The sequence below is a fragment of the Leopardus geoffroyi genome, chromosome C3 (assembly GCF_018350155.1).
Source record: "Leopardus geoffroyi isolate Oge1 chromosome C3, O.geoffroyi_Oge1_pat1.0, whole genome shotgun sequence".
Taxonomy (NCBI): Eukaryota; Metazoa; Chordata; class Mammalia; order Carnivora; family Felidae; genus Leopardus; species Leopardus geoffroyi.
In genome coordinates, this window is record NC_059338.1 from 37,552,858 (window position 1) to 37,574,885 (window position 22,028).

Here is a 22,028-nt window from a genome sequence, read left to right on the forward strand (position 1 = left end):
CTTCAACCTCCACAGAGATTTATATAGCCTACAAATACCATTCAGAACATACGCTCCTGGAGAGAAGTATTCTAAGAGGCCTGTGTCTAGGAGTCAGGAGAGCTGGATTTAAGTTGTAGCTACAGCCCTTGCTGAGTGTCCACCTTCGGGCACCTCACTTCAGGTCACTTCTCTGGACCTCAGCTCATAGGTAAAATGAGGAGGAACAGGCCTACTTCACAAGGTTGTTTTGAAGATCCAAAGAGATGTCTGGGGAGCCCTTGGTCCAAGGTCAACCTCAACGATTCTAAAGGATTGCTAGACACGCATCAAGGAGGAGGGCGGACAAATTTGTGCTACTGCTGAGGAAGATGGGGAAGGACTGGTTCCAACCAGACCTGAGACCTTGAGCTAAGGGAGTCAAAGCAGGAAAGGACTGGCTCAGCTTGGTTGTCCCAGGTTGAAGGGTAAGATGTGTACAGTTCAAAGGCACTTGAGGAAAATCTGAGATGCTTATTTGTAGGTACTTGTGAGTCCAGTGTGGTTAGGTTAGATTTCTAACTGCTCAGTAATTCTCCGCGTCCTACCCGACACCTTCCTGCGCGTCCGCCCTTCCCCTGGGGCCTGCGCCCCTCGCCAGGACTGCTCCGGGCCCCGCCCCAGGCCCCGCCCTTCCCGGGTCCCGGGCCCGCCCTCCTTCCTCCCCCGGTCTGGCTCCACGAGCAGGGCTGGGGGGCTGAGAGCCTGGCCCCCGCCTCGTCGCCGGTCTCTGCCTGGAGTAGCCGCGAGCCTGCGGACCAGCGCCGGCTGATCACCCCCGCGCCGAGCCACACGTGAGTCCCGGCAGGTCGCCTCCGGGGCGGTGGCCGCGCCGCGGTGATAAGCCCCGAGGCTGTAGAGCTGGAGTGAGGGGACCGAGGAGCGTTCTTCGGCTCGTCCCGTTTGCTTTGAAACCGAAAGCGCCACAGCGGCACGGGCCCCGCAACCACCTCCTGGCGCCTGGCGCTCGGCTGTGGGGGTCCCGGGCCTGGCCGCCCGCCGCGCTCGCGTCTAGCGCGTCCCGGACCAGCGCCGGGCGGCCGCGGGGTGGGGGTTGGGGGACCGGGGGAGCCTGCTGGGTTGGTGGCCGCTGCTGCGGGCGAGGGGGTGCAGTTGGGTGTTGAGGGTCAGAGCCAGGCTCCGCGGCTCCGAGCGGGTTTTCTTTGCAGGAGAAGGGTGTGTCGTGGACGGAGACCGGAGGTCTGGGCTGGGGAGCTGCTGCAGAGCGCGGCTGTGGCCTGGAGGGACCAGGTTCAGGTTGAGGGGTGATTTACAGGCGTGCCCTGCACGCACGCACTGCAAACCCCAGGCTCTCCGTTCGCACCGTTCAGCGCCCCCTCCACTTCTGCAGGACTTCTCCAACTGGAGCCCTCTGGAATGAAACTTTAATATTGGAATGAATGGAAACCTCCACGAACTGTTCGATTGAGCGTGCTCATTTAGAAACACCACACAGCACACAACACAGCACACACACACACACACACACACACACACCCAAAGCCGAGCTCCGAGGGGTCTTGGAAGATACCAAGGTTCAGGGAGGTGAGTTGCCCTGGGACACCCAGAGGATTGGTGGAATCTGGGTTTTCCAGAACAGATCGCTTCCCCCTTGCCGCCGCTCTGCAGGGTTTTGGCAGTTCTGAAGATTTTCTGTGAATACCGGGGCCTCACTCTTGTCGCTGACTCCACTGGGCTGCTCTGCCCGCTGCCGACTTTCTCGGCTGGTTCTGCCCCCTCCTGCAGAGTTTCCATATTTGGCTATTTCAGATTTACTTTCTCGAACTCAGTTATCTACCGTGGCTGGCAGGGCCGCTCTAGGCCAGCAGTGAGGTTGGGAAAAGGCTGCCCCTGCAGCCCCACCCTCCACAGCCCTGGGCCGTGACCCGTGTCCCTGAGGACAGGCATCTAGTAACCAATTTAATTCAGTAAATATTTATTGGGCACAGGTGCTGTGTGACTAAGGCCAGTGGAATATGGTTTCTTCTTCTAGAGACGTTCACGGTTTAAAAGGGCTCTGGAAGACAAAATGCAAAGAAATGGAGGTGCTTCTGGGAATAGAACAGTTACGTGTGTGAGAGAGAATTTGAGGCCGGGAAAGGCTGGGTAGGGCCTCTCAAACCCAGGGTGCTGCTGCTGGCTGTCTGCCCTTGTCACATGGCCGATGAAAGGGAGTTAGTGCAGTTGATGGTCGGGTGAAAACTATTTGACCACTCCTCCCTGTGGTCTACTCTGATTTGCATAGTAAGGTCACTGCTGCAGGAAAGCTGGTTGTGAGATGGAAGCAGAAAATATCTAGCCCCTGTCGAGGCTTTCTTGTTTTCGTTACCATTCTGTTTTGAACTGTGTGGGATGGGTAGGCCCTCAGATCCTGGACACAGGCAGGAGAAAGTCACCTGTGTGAGCCCGGCTGTGGACGACCTGCTGGAGGGGCAATGATGGAGGAGGTGACTTTCTCAGGTCCTCTGGGCTGAGGTCCGTGGCCGTGAGGGTAGGATGGGCAGCGTTTCCATCTGTCAGCAAGCATCACCTGAGCACCCATTGGCTATGGGTGGCAGGGCAGTGGAAAGAGTACGGAAAGGAGAGGGAGGCCCCGTCCACTGGAAGTACTAAGTCTGTAACTGGGATATTTCATTGGGGGCGATCTGCAGAGCGAGGGAGCTGGATGCCTCTGAGTCAGCCCCGTTAGGCTCCTCAGCCTTTAGACAATCAGACCTTCTGTGATTATCTCAGCTTCTCAGCAGAGGACCCTGAAGAAAAAATAATTCCATGTTCGTAAAGCTCTTTCCTTTTTAAAGCATCTTCTCATTGCTGTTCTCATTTTGTTCTCCCTGATATTCTAGTGAGTCAGGCCAATGCAGGATTATTCTCCTCGTCTCCCAGATGGTGAGGGTGAAGCCCTGAGTGTAATAACCCTTTAGGTTCCACTGCTGGGCCGGGCCTGGGTCTCTAAGGTGCCTGGTTCCTCTGCTCCAGGCCCCCACCCTGGTTTCTCAGACAACTAAATCTACCCACCTCCTCCTCAGTCTGGACTCTGGTAACACATGTCTGGTGTGCTCCCAACCACACAGAGCAGAGTCCCCTGGAGGCTCTGCCTGGGGCGCCACATGGACAGACATCTGCTCTGTTAGCTCTACCCCAACTCAGTGAACTGGGGGCAAGACCTGTGTCTATTCTGGTTTGGGTCCTGGAATCTGACAGAGTAGGCCTAAACAAATGTATGTGTCGAATTCATTTGAGATGTGTCTCCCTTGGGACTGATGGCTGGGGAACATGTGCTCAGTGGGGCTCTGGACAGAGAGGCTGAGCTGTCAGCCGGACTTGCTTAGACCCCAGGAATCAGAACAGCCCTGTGCAGTTTGAAAATAGCCTTTCTGACCTGATTAACTTCTCATGGCCTCCCTGAGAGAAGGGAAAGGCAGGTTGCTGTTCCTTCCACTTCCCTGGTTGCAAGCTAGGGCACAGAAGTGACGGGAAAGATCTCACAGAATGTAGGGACCAGCCAGGACCCCAGTCCAAGTCTCCTGACTCTAATTCCTGTGCTCTTCTCCTGGTATTTTGGCTAGAGGAAGCCAGAATTCTGGGCAGGAGGAGCGTGAGGGAACCGGAAAGGCATTCATCAAAGGCCACCTGACACCTTTGTCACTGATTGGGGGTCTTTAAGGGCTAATAGACCAAGGGAAGGGGGGAGCCATGGCAGACCCAGTCTCTGAAGAGCTTTTTCTGTGCAGATGGTGGCTTTTACTAGGGCTACTCTGGGGCAGGAGTCATCACCCCAGCAGAGCGAGGTGGGCATCTGTGTGTGTGCTGAGGGTAGAGGGCACCAGGGCAGAAGTGATCTTCAGGGCTGGAGGGTTCCTGCCCCTGCTGAGGCCAGGATTGGGCCCCACTGAGCTTGTTGCTTTGCCCAGAGGAAAGCTTTATTTGGAGGGTCAGACAGTAGTTGATCCACATGGCCCCTGGCAGGCCCTGTCTTGTGAGGAAGTGGACTGGAGGACCAGAGAGGAAATAAAAGTGAAAATACTCACCAGTCCTGACCGAAAAATTCAAAGTCAGCTTGAAGCGGCAGTGAGGAGTATATTCTGCGTATTGTTATCTGGAGGCAGGTGGTGACACATGATTAGATGGTGCCGTGGCCAGAACTGGGTACCTCTGCAGGTACCTGCAGGGTCTGTGGTCCCCGTGTTGAATGACAGAGCCCAGGGAGCGCCCCTTCCGGAGTGTGTGAACAGGGAAGGGGGACCCATTCACTTTTAGCAGCTGCCCATGCCTCATTGCTGGACATGTGCTCCACCAGCTTCTCTCCTCTCCAGTCCAGAACATCCCTGGGATTTCCCCCATGGTCTGTTTCCTCTCAGGGAAGAGGTACTCTCCTGACCCATGGGAGGGAGAGCACCTTCTCCACCTATGCCCCTGATGCAGCCCTCTTCTCCCTCTGACGGGCTCCATCCATCGTTCCCTTACCACTGACCTCTTCCTCTGCCCCACTAGCTCAGCCTCTGTTAAACAGGAACAGCCCATGTTTCTGCAACCCCTCTTCTCTCCCTTTCACTGAAAAGCTTCTGGAAAGAGCAGCCAGCACTTGCACTTATGTATTCCTTGCTCCGCGCTGTGCACCTGCCCTGCCGCTCAGATTGCCCGAAGGTTTCTGGGGCCTGGTAATCCTCAGTCGCCAGCCTGCTCTGCAGCTGTTGCCCATCTCCTTGGAGGGTGCCCCACTGTCCCCACTGACGTTCCCTTCATTGACCTTGAGCTTCTCATCCTCCTCCCTCCCTGCAAGTGCCCATATGAGGACCAGGCTGTGTCCTCAGGCTGGCCCTCTAACCCCTGTGCTCCTCTCCCTAGAGCCCTCCTGTCCTCCCATGGCTCAAACCAACACTCTTCAGGAAAGGCTCTGTCTCTCACCCAGCTCTGTTCCTGGCCAGTTTGATTTGTGACACACGCAATCTTCACCGTGATGTTTCCGGAGCCCCTCAGACACGCATCCCAAGCCGTGCCTTCCTCTGAGTTCTCCCTCACCTGTGCAGACATCACTGTTCTCCCACAGTCACCTCTGGCCTGTCTTCCCTGGCCGGTTCTGGTCCCCAGGGCGGCACCCTGACTTCACGTCCATTCGACACATCCATTCGGCCTCTTTCCTGTATTACCTTGATTGTGCATTCTCTCACTTTCCTGCCTTTCCGTTTCCTCTCCTGCACTGCTGCAGAGGGGCCACCTAAATGCATAGTGGAAATAGTGTGGACTTCAGAAGCTGCGTTCAAATCTGAATTTATGACTTGCTGGTTGTAGTTGCATGATCTGGGCAAGTTGCCCAACTTCCATGAGGCTCTGTTTCCAATGGTAAATAGAGATAGTAATGTCACCCACTTGGGGTTGCTGGAAGGATTAAATGAGCCAATATATACACAGAGCCTAGCGTCTGGCGGGTAGTCAGTAAAGCTGTTTTTCTTCTATGTGTTTGATAGCAATAGGGAGTTGTGGGGTCTCTGGGGAGGTGGAAAATGTGTGTGGAGCCTAAAGGCATTCACATTAAATTAAAAACAGACAAACAACAGAACTGCCAAGTTCCGAGGGAGCCCATCATTTAAACTAGCCTGTTGCTGACACTTGGCAATCTAGACCAAGCAGAGCTCAGCAGCCAGGTAGGTGGGCTGGGATGGGACTGGACATGGTGGGGATAAGCTGGGACAAGCCCTTGGCAGGCAGAAGGCAGAGAGGAGGGCAGGAGGCATAAGATAATGGAGGCCCAGGCCCAGGGAGAGGGTTTCAGGGGCAGGATTCCAGCCTTTAGAATAATGTGTGGGCACAGCAGCCGCCATCTTGGAGGGATAGTTGTGCTGGTAATAAGGTGACACAGGGACCCGGCAGAAGAAATACAATGGATTTGGGAAGCAAAATACAGGCACTGGCTTGCTCATCAGGAGCAGAGAAGTCCTTTAATGGGATCCAACTATGCAAGCAGAGCAAAATGTGGAGTGAGTTTGACTGGGTACAGAACTGCCAGCCAGAGCCTTTTCCACACTCCCTTACTAAGGAGGGTGGCTGGGAACAGCCAGGCTGTGTTCTGAGCCTTCCATTTGCATTTGTAGAGGGCCCTTGAGGCCAGAGGATGGAGGCAAGTGGGTGGAGTGAAGCTAAACAGTCATGAAAGTCCCTCTTCTGCCTTCATGACATTAAGATTCTGAGGAAGAGGCTGGGCAGATACCTACACTACAACCTAGCAAATTTACCCTGCTTCCCTGGGTTAAAAGAAAATAATTTAACATAAAGTGAAGGCCTAAGTGCTCAGTAGTTGCAGAATAAAAGAAGTGATTCACCAGTTGGGTGGGGTTATTCCAGGAAGCCCTCCTGAGGAGTGAGGAGAAGTGGGCCAGAGAGATGGGAGGGGATACTGGACCCTGGGCAAAGGCATTTGAAAGGGGTAAAGGAAGGAGTGAATAGTTGCCTTTAATGGATGGGAAGTAGATTATTCTGGAGCCCCCATATTGAAGTGGTTTATTTGAAAAGCCAATAATTTGGATTGTTACCTCAACTGCTCAGTGGCACTTCTGGCAGACCTTTCTGAGAAATGTCCAATGCCATGGATATTAGCCGTGGACAGACAGACACTACCTTCTTTCAATCTTTTCTTGGTATTAATTCCATATGTGTGACTTCACTTGATTCACTTCATTGATGCTGGATCATTGGAGCAAATGTGACTTCTCTAGCATCCATTTCTTCCACCTTACAATCATAGTGCTTGATTCTCTCAATGTCGGCTCTGCTTAGGCTGTGTTAAACAGCTGTAGGGCCTTTTACACCTGACTTCCCTGTTCCTAACTTTCTTCACATCATTTCTTCTGCCTAGAGTGCCTCCTGTATTAATCTACTAATTCATGCCCCCCGCCTTTGAAGGAAAACCCATCTCTTGTTAAGAAGGCTTCCCCAAGACCATACCCAGCTTTGATGATTTTCTCTGAGGGCTCACAGGATTCAGCGTATAGTCATACAGATATGATTCATTGCAATGAAAGGATCCAAAGCAAAATTGGCAAAGGGAAAAGGCACATGGGGCAAAGTTCAGAAGAAGCCAGGCACAAGCTGCAAGAGTCCTCTCCACCACTGATGTCACATAGTGTCACGTTATTCCTCCAGCATTGAATAGTGACAACATGTGAAATGTTGTCTACCAGAGAAGCTCATTAGAGACTCGGTGCTCAGGGTTTCTTTTGAGGACTGGTCATGTAGGCACCCTCTGCCTAACGTATACCAACATTCCAGACTTCCAGAAGAAAAACAGGTGCTTAGGAATAACCACATTGTTTGCAAAACAGTTTGGGGACAGTGAGCCACCCTAATTAGTTAGGAGAATTGGCCCCAAATCCACCTTCTAAGATGTTAAACAAGGGCCATCCTTGGAAACAGAACTTCCCAAGGATGGCAGTCTCAGGCCTGCTATGTTACCTCTTTTCTGCACAGCTTGCCTGCATAATTCCACCCGATAGTGCCTAGCTATGCTTATGCTGTAGAGAAAATCACTCTAGATAGGAGCCAGGAGACCTAGGATCCAGCCCAGCATGGCCACCTACTGCTGGGTGACCCTTTGAAGCTCTCACTCCATTTTCTTCTTTCCTGTGGAAGAGGGGAATTGTAATTCTTCTTTGTAGACCTCAAGGGTGAGGCCTACACCCTTGATGGTGGGTTATTCTATCTATCCCTCTTGGTTGAGCACCTACTGTGTGTCAGGCACTGAGTGAGCACTGTGGGAGTACAGAGGGAAGTGTGGTGTAGTGGCTTTGAGAGGAGACCAGTCTGATATTAAACCCAGCACTTACCAGCTGTGTTACCTTGAACACGTCATATAATCCTGATCGGTAGAATGTGAATAGGAAAATAAAACTGGTGCCCACACCTCAATGGGTTGCTGTGCACAGTGGAACAACCCATGTAAAGCTTCTAGCCACAGTATCTGTCACGTTGTAGGCCCCCAAAATGGCAGCTATTAATTCACTCAGATAGTTGAGCGCTTGCTGTGTGCCAGCAACTTGAAAACTACATGGCCCCAGGCCTGCTTTCTGTTTGCTGGTTCAGGTTAATAGTGAACAGATAATGACATACAAAAATGAATTGCAGTCATAGTAAATGCTATGAAGAAGTACAGCATGGTAAATAGCATGCAATTTGGAAGAGGGGACCTAACGTGGCTGAGGAGGCATGTGAAGGCCTGGCTGAATATGTGATGCTTAAGCTGGACCTCAGTGAGTTTCGCTCAGAAAGAGGTTAGGGGAAGGGGAGGACAGGATGTTTCCAGTGGAGACAGCATCTTGAGCAAAGGGAGACCGGCCTTAAGGGTGAACACTGTAAAGAGGGCAGTTTTGCCACTTGTATGAAGAATGGCAAACAGGGGCACCTGGGTGGCTCAGTTGGTTAACCATATGACTCTTGATTTCAGCTGAGGTCATGAGTTCATATTTTGTGACTTTGAGCCCCGGGTTGGGCTCTGTGCTGACTGTTAGGAGCCTGCTGGGGATTTGCTGTCTCCCTCTCTCTCTGCCCCTCCCCTGCTCACGCTCTCTCTCTCTCTCTCTCTCTCTCTCTCTCAAAATAAATAAATAAAAACTTAAAAAAAAAAAAAAAGAAAGAATGGCAAAAAGACCAGGGAGAATGGAGAATAAAAGGTAGGGGAGGAGGGGGGCTTCCAGATGACCCTAGAGTTTGGACGGGACCATTGCAGCATGCATTAAGGCTTTGGAACATTAAGAGGAATGGGAGGCTGTGAAAAGATCGTGTGAGTGACACAGCTTGGTGTTTTCAGAAGCTCAGTCAGGCAGTGTGTGGAAAATGCTCTGGAGGAGTGAGTGGGTGAGGGAAACCAGTTGTAGGAGGCTGTGCTGTGGCCCAAGTGAGAGGGATGGTGGCTTGAATCAAGGTGTTGGTCGTGGGGGTGGAGAGGAGGAGGCGGAGTGTACCTGTCAGGTACACTCAGGGGGCCTCTGTGACTGATGGGATGTGGGGGAGGAGAGAGTAGGCATCGCCCGGATGATGCCAATTATCTGGCAACAGCAGGAAGATAAAAGAGTTGGGTCTTTACCAAGAGGTAGCTCTGGGGAGAGCAACTTAGGAGAGGGGAAATCGGTTCAGTTTGAGATGCTTTGGCTTTGGAGTTCCTGCAAGGCAATCGGAAGAAGGCACTCAGCATGCAGACTTCATGTGGGTCTAGATGCAGAGGAGGTCTGGGCTGGAGAGAGAGAGAGAGAGAGAGAGTTGGGAGTTGTTAGTTCATACATTGTCTCTGTTCTTGGACAGTGTGGTTTCAGGGAAGCTAAAGGGAGAGTGTGTGTGTTTGGGGAAGGGCATGGAGGGGGCAACAATGTCTGATGTTGCTTAGAAGCCAGGTAAGATGAAGACTGAAAACGGACCATTGACGTTAGTGAGCCAGCAGTCACCGATTTGGGTGGCTTGGTGAGGGTGTGAGCCAGGCCCGAGCCGGCTGAGGATTGGACTGAAGAGAGGCCAGTGGAGGCAGTCCCTCCACTGTGTTGAGGGTGAGGGTGAGTGAAGAAGTTTGGCTGTGAGAGGAAGGAGAGCTCGGACTTTCGAGAAATGTGAGAGTGAGGATTTTTAGTGTTGCTTGATCTCTAGAGAGATCGTGGTTGTGTGAGAGTGATGGAAGGAGCCAGCTGAAAGAGAGAGGTTGGCGATGAGGAAGGGGGGTGGGTGACAGTGGATGTGAAGCTCCCCGAGGAGGCAGGGGTCCAGGACAGGTGGAGAAGTTGGCTTCATTCAGAGGTCATCTCTAACACGCTCTGAGAGGGAGAGGGCAGAGCAGGGGCCCCCGTGCAGGGAGACACATAGGTCTGGTGGCAGGAAGTGGAGGTCTTTCTGGTCTGAAGACTTCTATTTTTTGTGTGCAATAGGAAGTGAAGTTTCTGGGTGAGGCCTGGGGGGGGGGGGGCGTGGTCACGGTTTGCAGAGAAGAGAAAGGTTTGAAATAGATACTGAAAACAAGAGAGTGAGCTGAAAAGGAAAACCTGGCCTCCAACTCTGTTACCTGTTCACATGGTGAAGCCTCCAGAAAAGGACCCTGGCAAATGTGATCTCACCTGTCTAGCACCTTGTGAGGCACCTGGGTGAGGGCCCTGTACATATTTCTTGAGTTGAATTGTTGGCCTTGTCTACCTTTAAAAATCCTCCTCAACATTTTCCCCTCCTTCCCAGGTACCTGGCTTCCCCTATGACATCTCACCAGCGGCTGGTTCATGTTAGTAGGACTAAGGACCATGGCTCAGACTTGGCTCTTCCAGCCCTGTATGGCTAGACCCTCCCCTCCTGACACTGACTACCTCTCCCCAAGTCAGCCATCCTTTTTTTTTTTTTAATCTTTTAAAAGTTTATGTGTTTGTTTTGAGAGAGACAGGCAGCGTGAGTAGGAGAGGGGGAGAGAGAGAATCCTAAGCAAGCTCCACACTGCCAGTGCAGAGCCCGATGTGGGGCTCGAACCCACGAACTGCGAGATCATGACCTGAGCCGAAACCGAGAGTCAGACGCTTAACTGACTGAGCCACCCAGGCTCCCCTCAAGTTTCCTCTGTCTAGCTGTAACTGGTGGAATTTTAGGACTAATAAACAGTTAAGATGGGAAGTTTTAGGTACCGGGAAGCAGCATAGGTAGGAGAGAAGCTTTCCTGCTTTTTGCAGAATACGGTAAGGCAGTCCTTCAGTCTTTCTGTGAGTGTTTATGGTATGCCTGTCATGGGCGCCCTTCTAAGTATTAGCACCTCAGTAAACAAAGGAGACACCTCTGCTTCCTGGAGAGCTTGTGCTCTGCCTGGGGAAGACGGGCAGTAAAGAAGTAAACCTCAACATGCCTGATGGTGGGGAGTGCTCTGGAGAAGAATGCATCAGGTGATGGGGCGTGTGGTCAGGGATGGTTGTGTTTGCAGTTGGGGAGATCAGTGGAGACCTCACTTGAGAGGGAGCGTTTGCGCAGATACCTGAAGTGCAGGAACAAGCCATTCAGGTGTCAGGGGGAGAGACAGCAAGTTAAGGTGCTTGCACTAGTCAAGAAAAAGTGAGGCCATGAGACTAGAGTGTGTGAACAGGTGGAGAGTGCTAGAAAATGAGGACAGGCCAGATTGCATTGGACTCAAAGGACACTGGCTTTAACCCTGAGTGACATGGGAGCCATTGGAGCCCAGAGGAGTGGCATGTCTAACTTCTGTTTTTAAAAGGATAGCTCTGGGTGGTGGGGTATGACTGGGCTGTACAGGGAAGGACAGGGGCAGGAGGCCAGCTAAGAGATTAATGCTGTTCCCCATAGGGAGATGACACTGGGTTAGACCAGGCGGTTGTGCTGAAAGTAGGGAACAGGGTTTGATATATTTGGAAGAAGAGCCAAGAGGATTTGTGTTGTGGGGTGCAGAGTAAGAAGAGTCAAGGGTGAGTGACTCCCGAGTTTTGGTCCAAGCAACAGGGTGATTGTGACAGCATTTTACTGAGGTGGAGGAAGGCCATGGGAGGAGCAGGTTGGGTGGGGCGCCAGGTAAACAAACACAGAGGTATGGACTAGGCACTTGAAATGAGGAGAGGTCCAGATTGCAGGTAGACATCGGGGCACTGTCAGGGATGGCATCTAAGGGAGGAGCCAAGATGAGCTCACCAGAGAGAAGAGATCCAGCACCAGCCTGGGCCCTCTGAGAGATGGGGACATGAGGAGTAGCTAGTGCAGAGGAGGGGGAGGAGTCTAGAAGCTGGCCCAATGGTCTAGTTCTGTGCATCTCACACGGTACTGGCTGTAGAATCTGGCTACTACTGAGAGGTCCTGATTCTGAAATATGTTAACTAGGGTAGGCTAAAAGATTGTAACAAATAGGCTTCTGAAACAGAGGTCTGTTTCTCTGGGGTAAAGTATCCAAGTCAGCATCTTTGTCATGCTCCAGGGCACACTCTTAGAGCACACTGTTGGTGTACTTTGTATACAGGCATGGCCCCCACCTAGACTGAAAACTTCTTGGGGACAGGAACTGTCTGGTAACTGGGGGTCGACCCCCACTCCACCCTCTCCCGCAGTAGAATGAGGCACACGCCTATGCACACAGCAGGCACTGAATAAGTGCTGACTAGGAGTGAAGGATGGACATGCATGGATATTTAGTGCTTATTTACGTGGCACGTACTGTGTGCTAGTAATTTACGTGGATCAACACCTTCAGTCTTAACTCCAAGCCATAGAGGCAGCTACTATTCTCCCATTTTCTAGATGAGGAAAAGAGGACACAGGTAAGTGAATGGCAGAAGGAATTGAACCCAGCGGTCTGGGTCCAGAGCTGGTCTCTAGGCTGTCCTGCCTCTCCTCGAGACCTCCATCTTGGTGTTGGTTGGGATGTGGTCCATTTCCCTCTAGCTATGACACAGAGCAAAGAGCACTGGACTTGGTGTCAGGAAGCCTAGATTCACATTCCTGCACCACTGTGTGCCTGCCGTGTGATTTGGGGCAATTCGATTGACAGCTTGGGGCCTCAGGAACTTCATCAGAAATGTGATGATATTGCCACAGGGTTAGTGTGAGGACTGGGTATGATGTTGTATGTAAAAATAGAAACTGCTGGGGCGCCTGGGTGGCTCAGTTGGTTGAGCTTCCGACTTCGGCTCAGGTCACGATCTTGCAGTCCGTGAGTTCAAGCCCTGCGTCGGGCTCTGTGCTGACAGCTTGGAGCCTGGAGCCTGCTTCAGCGTCTGTGTCTCCCTCTCTCTCTGCCCCTCCCTGCCACTTTCTCTCAAAAATAAACATTAAAAAAATTAAAAAATTTAAAAAAAAGTAGAAACTGCTAAGTACCAGAGTGTGTGTAACTGGTGTTATTTTTATCATCTTGAAAAATCAAACTGTGGAACTCCTAAGATTGCCCAAAAAAAGTTGCCAGAGGGGTATAGACCACAGGAAACCCCACAGGCCTTGCTTCAACCAAAATAGTTCCTCTGTACAATTTTTATTTATTTTTTTTTATTTTAGAGAGAGAGAGCGCAAGTGGGGGAGTGGGGCAGAGGGAGAGAGGGAGAGAATCTTAAGCAGAGCCCATCAAGGGGCTGTCTTCGACTCTGGGATATCACGACCTGAGCTGAAATTGAGAGTTTAACGCTTAACCAACTGAGCCACCTAGGTGCCCCTGTATACTTTTTTATTTACTGATATTTCTGCATAAGATTTGGTTTGATGAGTTTCACTGTTTTTAAAAGGTTGTGACACTCTTGTCTAACTCATCTCTTAAACCCTGTCACAGTTGACTGGCTTAGTTTTGTGGGGGAAAGCCATTCTTTCAAATTCTTTCTCTTTCTCTTGGGTCTCCTCCCTGGGCTCCTTTCCTTCTCTCCCTCTTCTGCGGTCCTGATCTCAAGAACCTGATGTCCAGTGTTATACTAGGGACTACAGCGTTCTGTGACCAGGACTCTAGGGTGCCCACCCATGTGTGGGTGGGGGAACTGGGGTATACCTGGGGTAGCAGACCTCAGGAAGCTTTTCTCCTCAAGCTTGGGTGAGAGGGCCATCTCTGGTCCCATCTGCTTCCTTCCTGGGCCTGGGCCAGAGCTGGCCTCACTGCTGATCAGGAGAGATTGTTCTGTCTGCCTCTCACAGAACATCAGCTCATGTCCCAGCCACAGCCTCACCCAACTCTCAGACAGTGGGCAGTGCATCACACGTCTGTGGTCAGCTTTGGAGATGTGAACCTAGCACAGAGGCAGTTGTGCGCAAGCATGTGTGGGGGATGAGGCATGGCTAGAATGATGTTGGCCTTTGGTAGCTAAAAATCACTAAAAGGTCAAGCCAAGGTGGCTTGGCACGTCTGTTCTGTAGCCTGTCTAGGATGGTCTCAGGTCCCTCCCTTTTCCTCTGAGCATCCCTGGGCTAAGAAGTGTGAGGCCAGGTGAAGGTTTCTAAATTCCCAGTCTGATCTAAACTATTGTCTGTTGGCCATGTATCCAGACTGCCATGTGGCTCTGCTTGTCTGGCCCCTGGAATCGCGGTCTCCCTGTCTATGAGAAAATAGGATGGTTAGGAAGGGAGAGGGCGAGAGAGCTATGAGGCTGAGCTGACACCCCAGCATGTGATGAAGTGGGGATCCCCACCCACATGTGGAAGTAAGTCCGGTTGGGATGAGGAGGCCTTTCCCATGAGGAGAGGTGGGAGTTTGACAAGAATGAGGGACAGAGGCTGATCCAGTCTCAGGGGACTCCCACGTGGAGCCCTGCAGAAGTGTGCTCGGTGGGGGGGTCAGGGCCAAGGGATCAGGGGGTTTCAAGGAGGAAGTACCAAATGCCACATAAAGGGCAGGATGGCCATGATTTAGGACAGACTAATCAGCAGCTCTGATTGTGTGATTACAGTTTAGTTCATGGAACGAATATAATATGCTTTTCCAAACTACCTACCCACTCCCCCGGTCCCCACCCAACACTCAGATGATTCGGGGACCCCAGCTTGTTCAAGGGCAGGGTACAGATGAACTGGGAGAGCAGGCAAGGCTTCAGGGACGTGCCCATGGGACCCTAGGAGGGACACAGTTCTGCAGGCACTGCTGGAGCCAGGAATGGAAGGGAGGGGAGGGGCTAAGTGGCCCATGCAGGTGCTGCTTGGTGGGAGTGGGGGTGGAGGGAATCCAGGCCCACCGTGCTGCATTTCTGCTTCCCCATCAGTGTCTGCATGCAGTAGGTCCTCAGCAAGGGAAAGATTTACACAAAGTGATTGAACGAATGAACATTTAGTGGGAGATAGTCCCGTGTAAGCATGAGTTCAGAATAACGCACTGGGTGAAGTGAGGAGGAAAATGTGTTTGGAGGAGGAAATAGAGAAGTGAGAAAAATGACAACAGAAAGGCAGCTCTGGGTGGAGAGAGAGCAGTTAGCTTAGTGAAGGGTCCTCGATGAGGGGGAGTAGCACCCTGTTTGGGGGAGGGCGTGGTATCTGAAGAAATCATGGAAATGGGTTCAACTTATGCATATAAGTGAAGATGAATCAGCAAGGTGCTGTGCCCACCTGCAAGGGAGTAGTTGTGATTCAAGCCTTAATGGGAGTGCTGACTGTAGGTGAGGGGACAGTGGGGTGTGTGGGGGGGGATGGGCTCTCCAGACTCAACTCTGTGATCAGAACTGTCATTTATCACCATCACTTCTGTGCCTAGACAAGGGGACCGGAGCAGGGTAGGAATATAGGGATACAGCAAAAGCAAAGTGCATTCACAGAAAAGCAGTGAGTGAGGGAACACACACAAGCATGAAAAAACGTGGGAAGGAAATGGGAATATTTAGGCAGGTTGCATGGGGGAGAGGAAGAGATGTTGGGGAGTGGTTGAGGTCATTGTCTCCTACGTGCAGGGTTGTCTTCAGGAAAGGGATGAGGTTCTTTCCCTCTGGTCCCAAACAACTCCTCATGTCCCTCCTTTTGCCCTCATTCTTCCCCATCTCCTTGAACAGAACACCTCCCCCCAGGTATTGAGGTCCAAATCCTGGCATCAGCCTCCAGTCCTCCCTGCCTCCAAGCTTCATATTCAGTCATTTATTTGCTCCATTTCCCTGCCACCACCATAGTTCAGTTCTGTGTCATCTCTCCCTGATGGCTACAGTGTCCCCACATAGAGATCAGCCTCCTGACCACTTTACCCCTGTCCCCAGCCTCAAAGTCTATTGTCCGTGCAGCATCTGGAATGGTCTTTTTAGGCTCCAAAGCAGACACTGCCATTGGCTCCTTGAAGTACTCATGCTGCTTCCCATTGCTGTGTTCTTAGAACATACCCGACTCCTTCCCGTGGGCGACCAGGCCCATGTGATCTGGCTCCGGCCCTATCTCCTGCTGCTCTTCCTCTTGTCCCTGACATTAGGCAACACTGGCCTCTCTGTTTCTTGAACATGGCAAGGCCTTTCCCAGAACTGATCGTTACCCTTGCTGTCCCCACTGCCTGCAGAGTCCTTCCTGCTACTCCTCACATTTGCTCCTCCCCTTCCTCCCCTCGCTGTTCAGGTATCCCCTCCTCCGTGAGCCCTTCCTGTCCAAGTGGCTGCTCCTGTTTCTCTATCTCAACATCCTGTTTATTTTCTTCAAAGGACTCACCGTAGTTTGTTACTCCCTTGTCTTCTCCATTAGCTTGTAAGCCCCACAGGAGCAGGCTGGAACCCTTTCTGTCTTGTTCCTCCCCAGCCCCCAGAGCCTGATACCGTGCCCCACATGTCAGGCAGTCAGGTCATCCCCAGGGTAGGGGACCTTGATGGAGGGACTCTGGGAACAAATGCTTAATGATAATAATAGTCATCACAGCATTTCCTGTGTCCACCGTTATAAGCTCTTCATGCAGAGGGGGGTCAGCAAACTTTTTCTGTAAAGAACCAGATAGTAAATATTTTAGGCTTTGGGCCATGTGGTCTGTGGCACAACTGATCAATTCCACTGTGGTAGCAAACAAACAAACAAACAAACAAACAAAAACCCCAGCCATAAACAATATGTAAACAAATGAGCATTGCTGTGTTCTGATAAAACTTTATTCACAAAAACAAGTGGTGGGCCAGCTGATCCTTAATGTATAGTATTAATTTATTTAATCTTTAAAGATTCTACAAGGTAATTATCATTATCATTATCACTATTTTATAGATGAAGAAACTGAGAAGTGTAGAGACCAAGTAACTTGCCTGAAGTCATACAGCTATTCAGGGATAGAATCAAGATTTTTGCCTAGGCAGGTCGACTCCAGAGTCCATGGTGCTAGCCAACATACCACACTGCCTCTTGTCAGACTTTGGAGAAGCAGAGAGGAACCCCCAGCTCCTCCTTATCCCCTGAAGGCCTCCACTGCTTCCTGGCCATAGGACCTCTCCAAGTTTCCTCATTCAACAAATTGGGGATGCTAATGATGTACGTACATCTTAGGGCTGCTGTCAAGATTAAAACAAGACTATGCATGTAAATTAGCTGGCTCTGAGCCTAGACATAGCCTCACTGCGTGTAATCCTGACCCAGATCCAATTCCAGCCCTTAGGTCCCATTCATATCTTTTCATATTGTCCCCTTGCCCTCTGTCTACCTCATTCAGATTTGTCCTAGGTTGTCTTCATGGCCCTCCTTGTGACAGCCCCTTTCCAATAAGGCCTCACGTTAATCTTAGATGTCCCTTATTTAGCCAACACTGAGTGCTGTGTGCCAGGCATAGGGCTGGTTGTGAGTATCTGGGGATCAATGAAGACAGCTCTCCCTAGGAGCTCGCCCAGGAGCTGAACCCTGACAGCAGGGAGGGCTTTGAAAGAGTGGGAGCTGAGGCTACAGGCAGAGAGATAGAGTCAAAGCTTCCTAAAGAAGAAACTTTCACGTGGGAAGAGCAGTAGTGTTTTCTCTATTTTTTTTCTCTTGGTCTAAGTTTCTGAGAGCAAATCTGCAAGGTCTGCTTCAGCATCATTTGGAGCCAGGTGGACTCTGGAGGGTTCTGAGGCTTCCCTGTGAGTGAGACTGATGTTCAGGGAGCAGCTGCCACGGGGTACCTTCAGATGGGTGCCCCAGGAAAGGCGCGGGGATGCCCTTCAGCCCTTGAACCCCCTTTTCTTCACCAGCGGTGCTTTGCTGCACTCCCAGGAAAACAAGGAACCAGGACTTTCCTGACAACTTGGAGAGAAGTCATACTTCTCTTCACAGGAATTAAAATCTTACCCACATCATTCATCCTGTATCCAAGAAAACCCTCTTCTGGGAAAGCATAAGGAAAAGAAAAGGAAAAGAAAATACACGCTGCTTCTGCTTCTGCTTCTGCAGTGCCAACGCCAGCCGTCACGTGGATCGGTGGTGGGTTTGGTGAGCTGTTGTCACAAATTATCTGGCTGTTGTGGTGTCACCTGGCCTCTGCATGGTCTCCCTCCCACATTATGCCTGATGGAAAATGGCCTCATTACTTCTGTATTTCTCCAAGGCCCTTCCTCTTTGCCTAGCCTGCATGGTGAAAGGTCAATGAAAATAAAACCAGTTTCTCCCAGAGGTCACAGTGCAGTTGTACTGTTGTTGTGTTAAGCTATGGAAACAGTGGAGAGGAAGAGAAGATCAGGGGTTGGAGCTGAGGCTGAGCAGTTTTCTTGAGGGGTTTCATCTTCCAAGGAAAGATCTTTCTGAGCCATTGAAGATGCAGGCTTTGGTAAGCACTTGAAATCCATCTCACTTCTCCCTCGTGCAATGAGGATAATGTACTAGATAAAATGCCTTTATTCTTCTTCCTCTTTGGTCTCCTCCTCCTCCTCCTTCTCCTCCTCCTCCTCCTCCTCCTCCTCCTCCTCCTCTTCTTCTTCTTTTTTCACTTTCCTGGTAGTAGCTGTTCTTCTTGGAAGAGCAGAATCTCAGAATTCAAAGGCCAGGTGACTGAGAGAGGGAGCTGCCTATCCTTCTAACTGGTGGGCACCTGGCTGTCTGAGCCAGGGCACAGATTCCAGAGTCTCCTCGGGTTGCTGCGTCTTGGGATTTGACATTTTAACTTTTCCTCCTTACTAACCACATCTCTTCTCCTTTAATTTTAGCCCAGGACACTTTGTTGGCTCTCAGGTGGGTTTGGGGAATAACATCCTTGCACCTGCCCCCTCTTGCTGAATGTGAGCATCCATCAGGGAGCTGGCTCCTTATGCTGGTGAAGCCTGAACAGAGCTGAGAAATGGGCAGTTTGCCTTCTAGCAGCCCATCCTATGACTGGTAGGTCTCATTGGCCAGTGCAGTGTTACCCCTCCATTGCCCATGGCTCAAGGACCATCCTGAGGCTCCTGCCCAGCCTTTGTGCCCCCACCTTGTTACCTGGCCCTGTAAGTCCCACCTGTGAGAGAAGGCAGCCTCTCTTGAGTCTGCAGATCTCAGGACCCTCCCTTACAAAGGAGCCTTGGGGAAGGCTGTAGGCCTCTCCCACAGTCCTCAAACCCTTCCCCATCACTGCTAGACACTTACCAACCCCCCTGGACCCCAGAAGTCATTAGCAGGAAGGATCTCAGACCTAGTAAGGTGTGGAGGGTCACATGAGGCTGAACAGGGGTTACTTTGGGGGAAGGAGCACCCGTTCAATCCCAAGGAGGGAGGAAACAAGGTCTGCGCTGTAGCCACAGGTATAAGTGGGAAGGGCAGACTTCAATACTGGCTCCAAGGAATTTTCCCATTGCTGTCTCTCTGGGATGTCTTCTCTCTCCAGATCTTATTTTCCTGACATAGATCTAAGCCTATTATGTCAAATGCCATCACTAAAATGACAACTGAATTATTCGTGAAGTAAAAAAAAAAAAAAAAATTAATGCCCTGGGCAATTTAAAACCACTTATTGATATACCACAAAGGAAATGTGGCCATTCCTAGCAATCACGTCATTTATTCTGGAAGAGATGTTAGTTGTCCTGTCTTCTGACTCACCTCTACTCTCTTAAGACTGTCCCTAAGGGACCTCAACCTGGATATACCCCCTACCCACATCCTTGCTTCTTTGCTTCTCTCCTTCATCCTCTCCCATTGGTGTCATCAGATGAACCTGGGAGTCATCCTCCACTGTCCTCTCCTTCGGCCCTTCCACGGAACCCATTTCTAACCCATTTCTCTGCATTTTATCTCAGAAATGCCTCACAAACATGGCTTCTCTTTGCCCCTGCCTTGGATCAGGCCATTGTCATCCTTCTTCATCTGTTAGATCAGCCTCTTCCCCTGAACTCCCTGTTTGGGCCTGTCCTGTATGTTCAGCATCCCTAAGGATCTAAACCTTGGGGTAAAATTTGGAATTCCTGACTGGCATTCATTAAGGGCTCTTCATGCCATGCTCCTCCTCTCTCTCCCTCTCTCTCCACACTTACATCTCACAGCGACCTTTTTAGGGGTTTCTGACAGGAATTTAGTTACACAGGAATCAACTTATACAGGTAAGCTGGGAAGCCAAACAGGAGACTCGGGGTGAGGGAACTTGGAGATGAGTCATGCGGGAGGCTGCCCACCCCCTCTAGAGCTTAGGAGCTGGAGACCACCCTCAGCCATGGAGGAGACCCAGTCACTGTTGAGATGCTGCCCAACTCCAAGAGATGGGAGAGAAATACTCTGGCTTCTCCCTCCACATTTCAATGTCTTGACAGTGTCTCTTATTATCCGAATCTAGCCAGAAGCCAGGGAGCATTGGGGGCCAACCCTCACCCCATGTGGTGATGCAGACCAGGGCAGGGGAGCAGAGAGTGGACCCGAGAACCGACAGGCAAATAACTGGCATGTTCCCTTAATTCCACTTCACCTACAGTTAATTATTAACCATTCCAGAACTTTTATGATAGCCTCTGAAAAATTCTCTTATCTCCTTCATGTAGAAAATGTTTCCCCTCTTCTTCAAGACCAGGTGAGATGTTTTCTTCTCTGTGAAATCAGCACAGACACCTCAGAAAGCATTAGCTACCCCTCACCTGGGCTCAAACAGTTCTTTTGTGGTACTTGCTACAAGGGTGTTATAATGCATCATTCTTGTGTCTGTTTGCCTCTGCTTGACTTGGAGACCCTCCAATGGCAGATGTAGTATCACAGATCTCTGCACTCTTGGGACCCAAACCAGGACATGTGCATGCTGAGTCCATGCAGGGATGTATAAATGAGGTGGCTTTGTGGGGTGTCTTGCTCAAGGTTGCGTAGCTGGTGAGTGGCAGAGCAGGGATGGAGCCCAGGTCTCTGGGCCTGTGCCATTTTCACTCTGGAATTTCATCCGTAGTAACTAGTAACTCCCAAGAATCAGATCTTGAAAACTCTGGAGGCATAGCTCCTGGCCTTATAGCTTACAAAGTCTGAAATGATTTATAAAAACGTTCTTTCATTCATCTAAACAAGATGTCTGGGGTCCTGTGGAAGTAGTGTGGACAGACAGACAGACCTACTTTTCTCTTTTAAAGAAAAGTAGACAAGGACCTACTTTCCTTTTTTAAACCTGAGACTGAATTCTGCTAGATGTGTGTCCTTTCTCTTGTAACTAAAACCTAAACTCCTGTTGCTTCAGAATGTTAGACTGCTCATTATGTGTTCCCCAAAAATGAATCAGAAGAAATTTGTAAGTAAAGAACTTAAATCCTGACATCTACAGCTTTGCCTTTGGAATATCTAGAAAATTCTCGAGAAAAAGATGCAGTAATTTATGAAGCTAAAAAATGAGGTTTATAAGGCATATTGTATGTGATTTTCTGTTGTCTTTTTAGGTTTGAGTCAATAACTTTTCAGCAGGACGCCCACACTGTGAGTTCCATCAATGGCAGGAAAAAGGCACTGTTTTGTTTTGTTTTGTTTTTTTTTAATATTTAAATTTTAGTTAGTTAACATATAGTGCAATATTGGTTTCAGGAGTAGAATTCAACAATTCATCACTTACGTACAACACCCAGTGCTCATCATAACAAGCCCTCTTTAATACCTATCACTCATCCCTCACCCACCTCCCTCCATCAGCCCTCGGTTTGTTCTCTGTTGTTAAGAGTCTCTTGTGGTTTGTTTCCCTGGCCTCTTCCCACCACCTTTCCATATGTTCATCTGTTTTGTTTCTCAAATTCCACATATGAGTGAAATCATATGGTATTTGTCTTCCTCTGACTTATTTTGCTTAGCATAATACATTCTAGCTCTATCCGTGTCATTGCAAAAATTTCATTCTTTTTGATGGTTGAGTAATATTCCATTGTATGTATACACACACACACACACACACACACACACACACACACACACACACACCTTCTTTATCCATTCATCAGTTGGTGAACCTTTGGGCTCTTTCCACAGTTTGGCTATTGTGGTGCATGTACCCCTTTGAATCTGTGTTTTTGTATCCTTTGGGTAAATGCCTAGTAGTGCCATTGCTGGATCACAGTGTAGTTCTATTTATAGTCTTTTGAGGAACCTCCAGTCTATTCTCCGTAGAGAGAACACCCCACCAACAGTTCAAGAGGGTTCCCCTTTTTGCACATCTTCACCAACACCTGTTGTTCTCATGTTGTTAATTTTAACCATTCTGACATGTGTGAGGTGGT

The 22,028-nt window shown here is 50.2% G+C and overlaps 1 protein-coding gene across 3 annotated transcripts in view; it reads left to right on the forward strand.

The window, feature by feature from the left end:
* The first annotated feature begins 645 nt into the window (after positions 1–645).
* The window catches only part of TRAF5 (TNF receptor associated factor 5), a 51,394-nt gene continuing 30,011 nt past the window's right edge, over positions 646–22,028 (forward strand). For 2 of the 3 annotated variants that reach the window (XM_045452444.1, XM_045452446.1), the window contains exon 1: positions 646–812. The gene's annotated coding sequence lies outside the window, so the exon portion shown is untranslated. Of the gene's footprint in view, positions 813–18,330; positions 18,706–22,028 lie in introns of those variants that run through there. The other variant, XM_045452445.1, reaches the window with a different exon arrangement.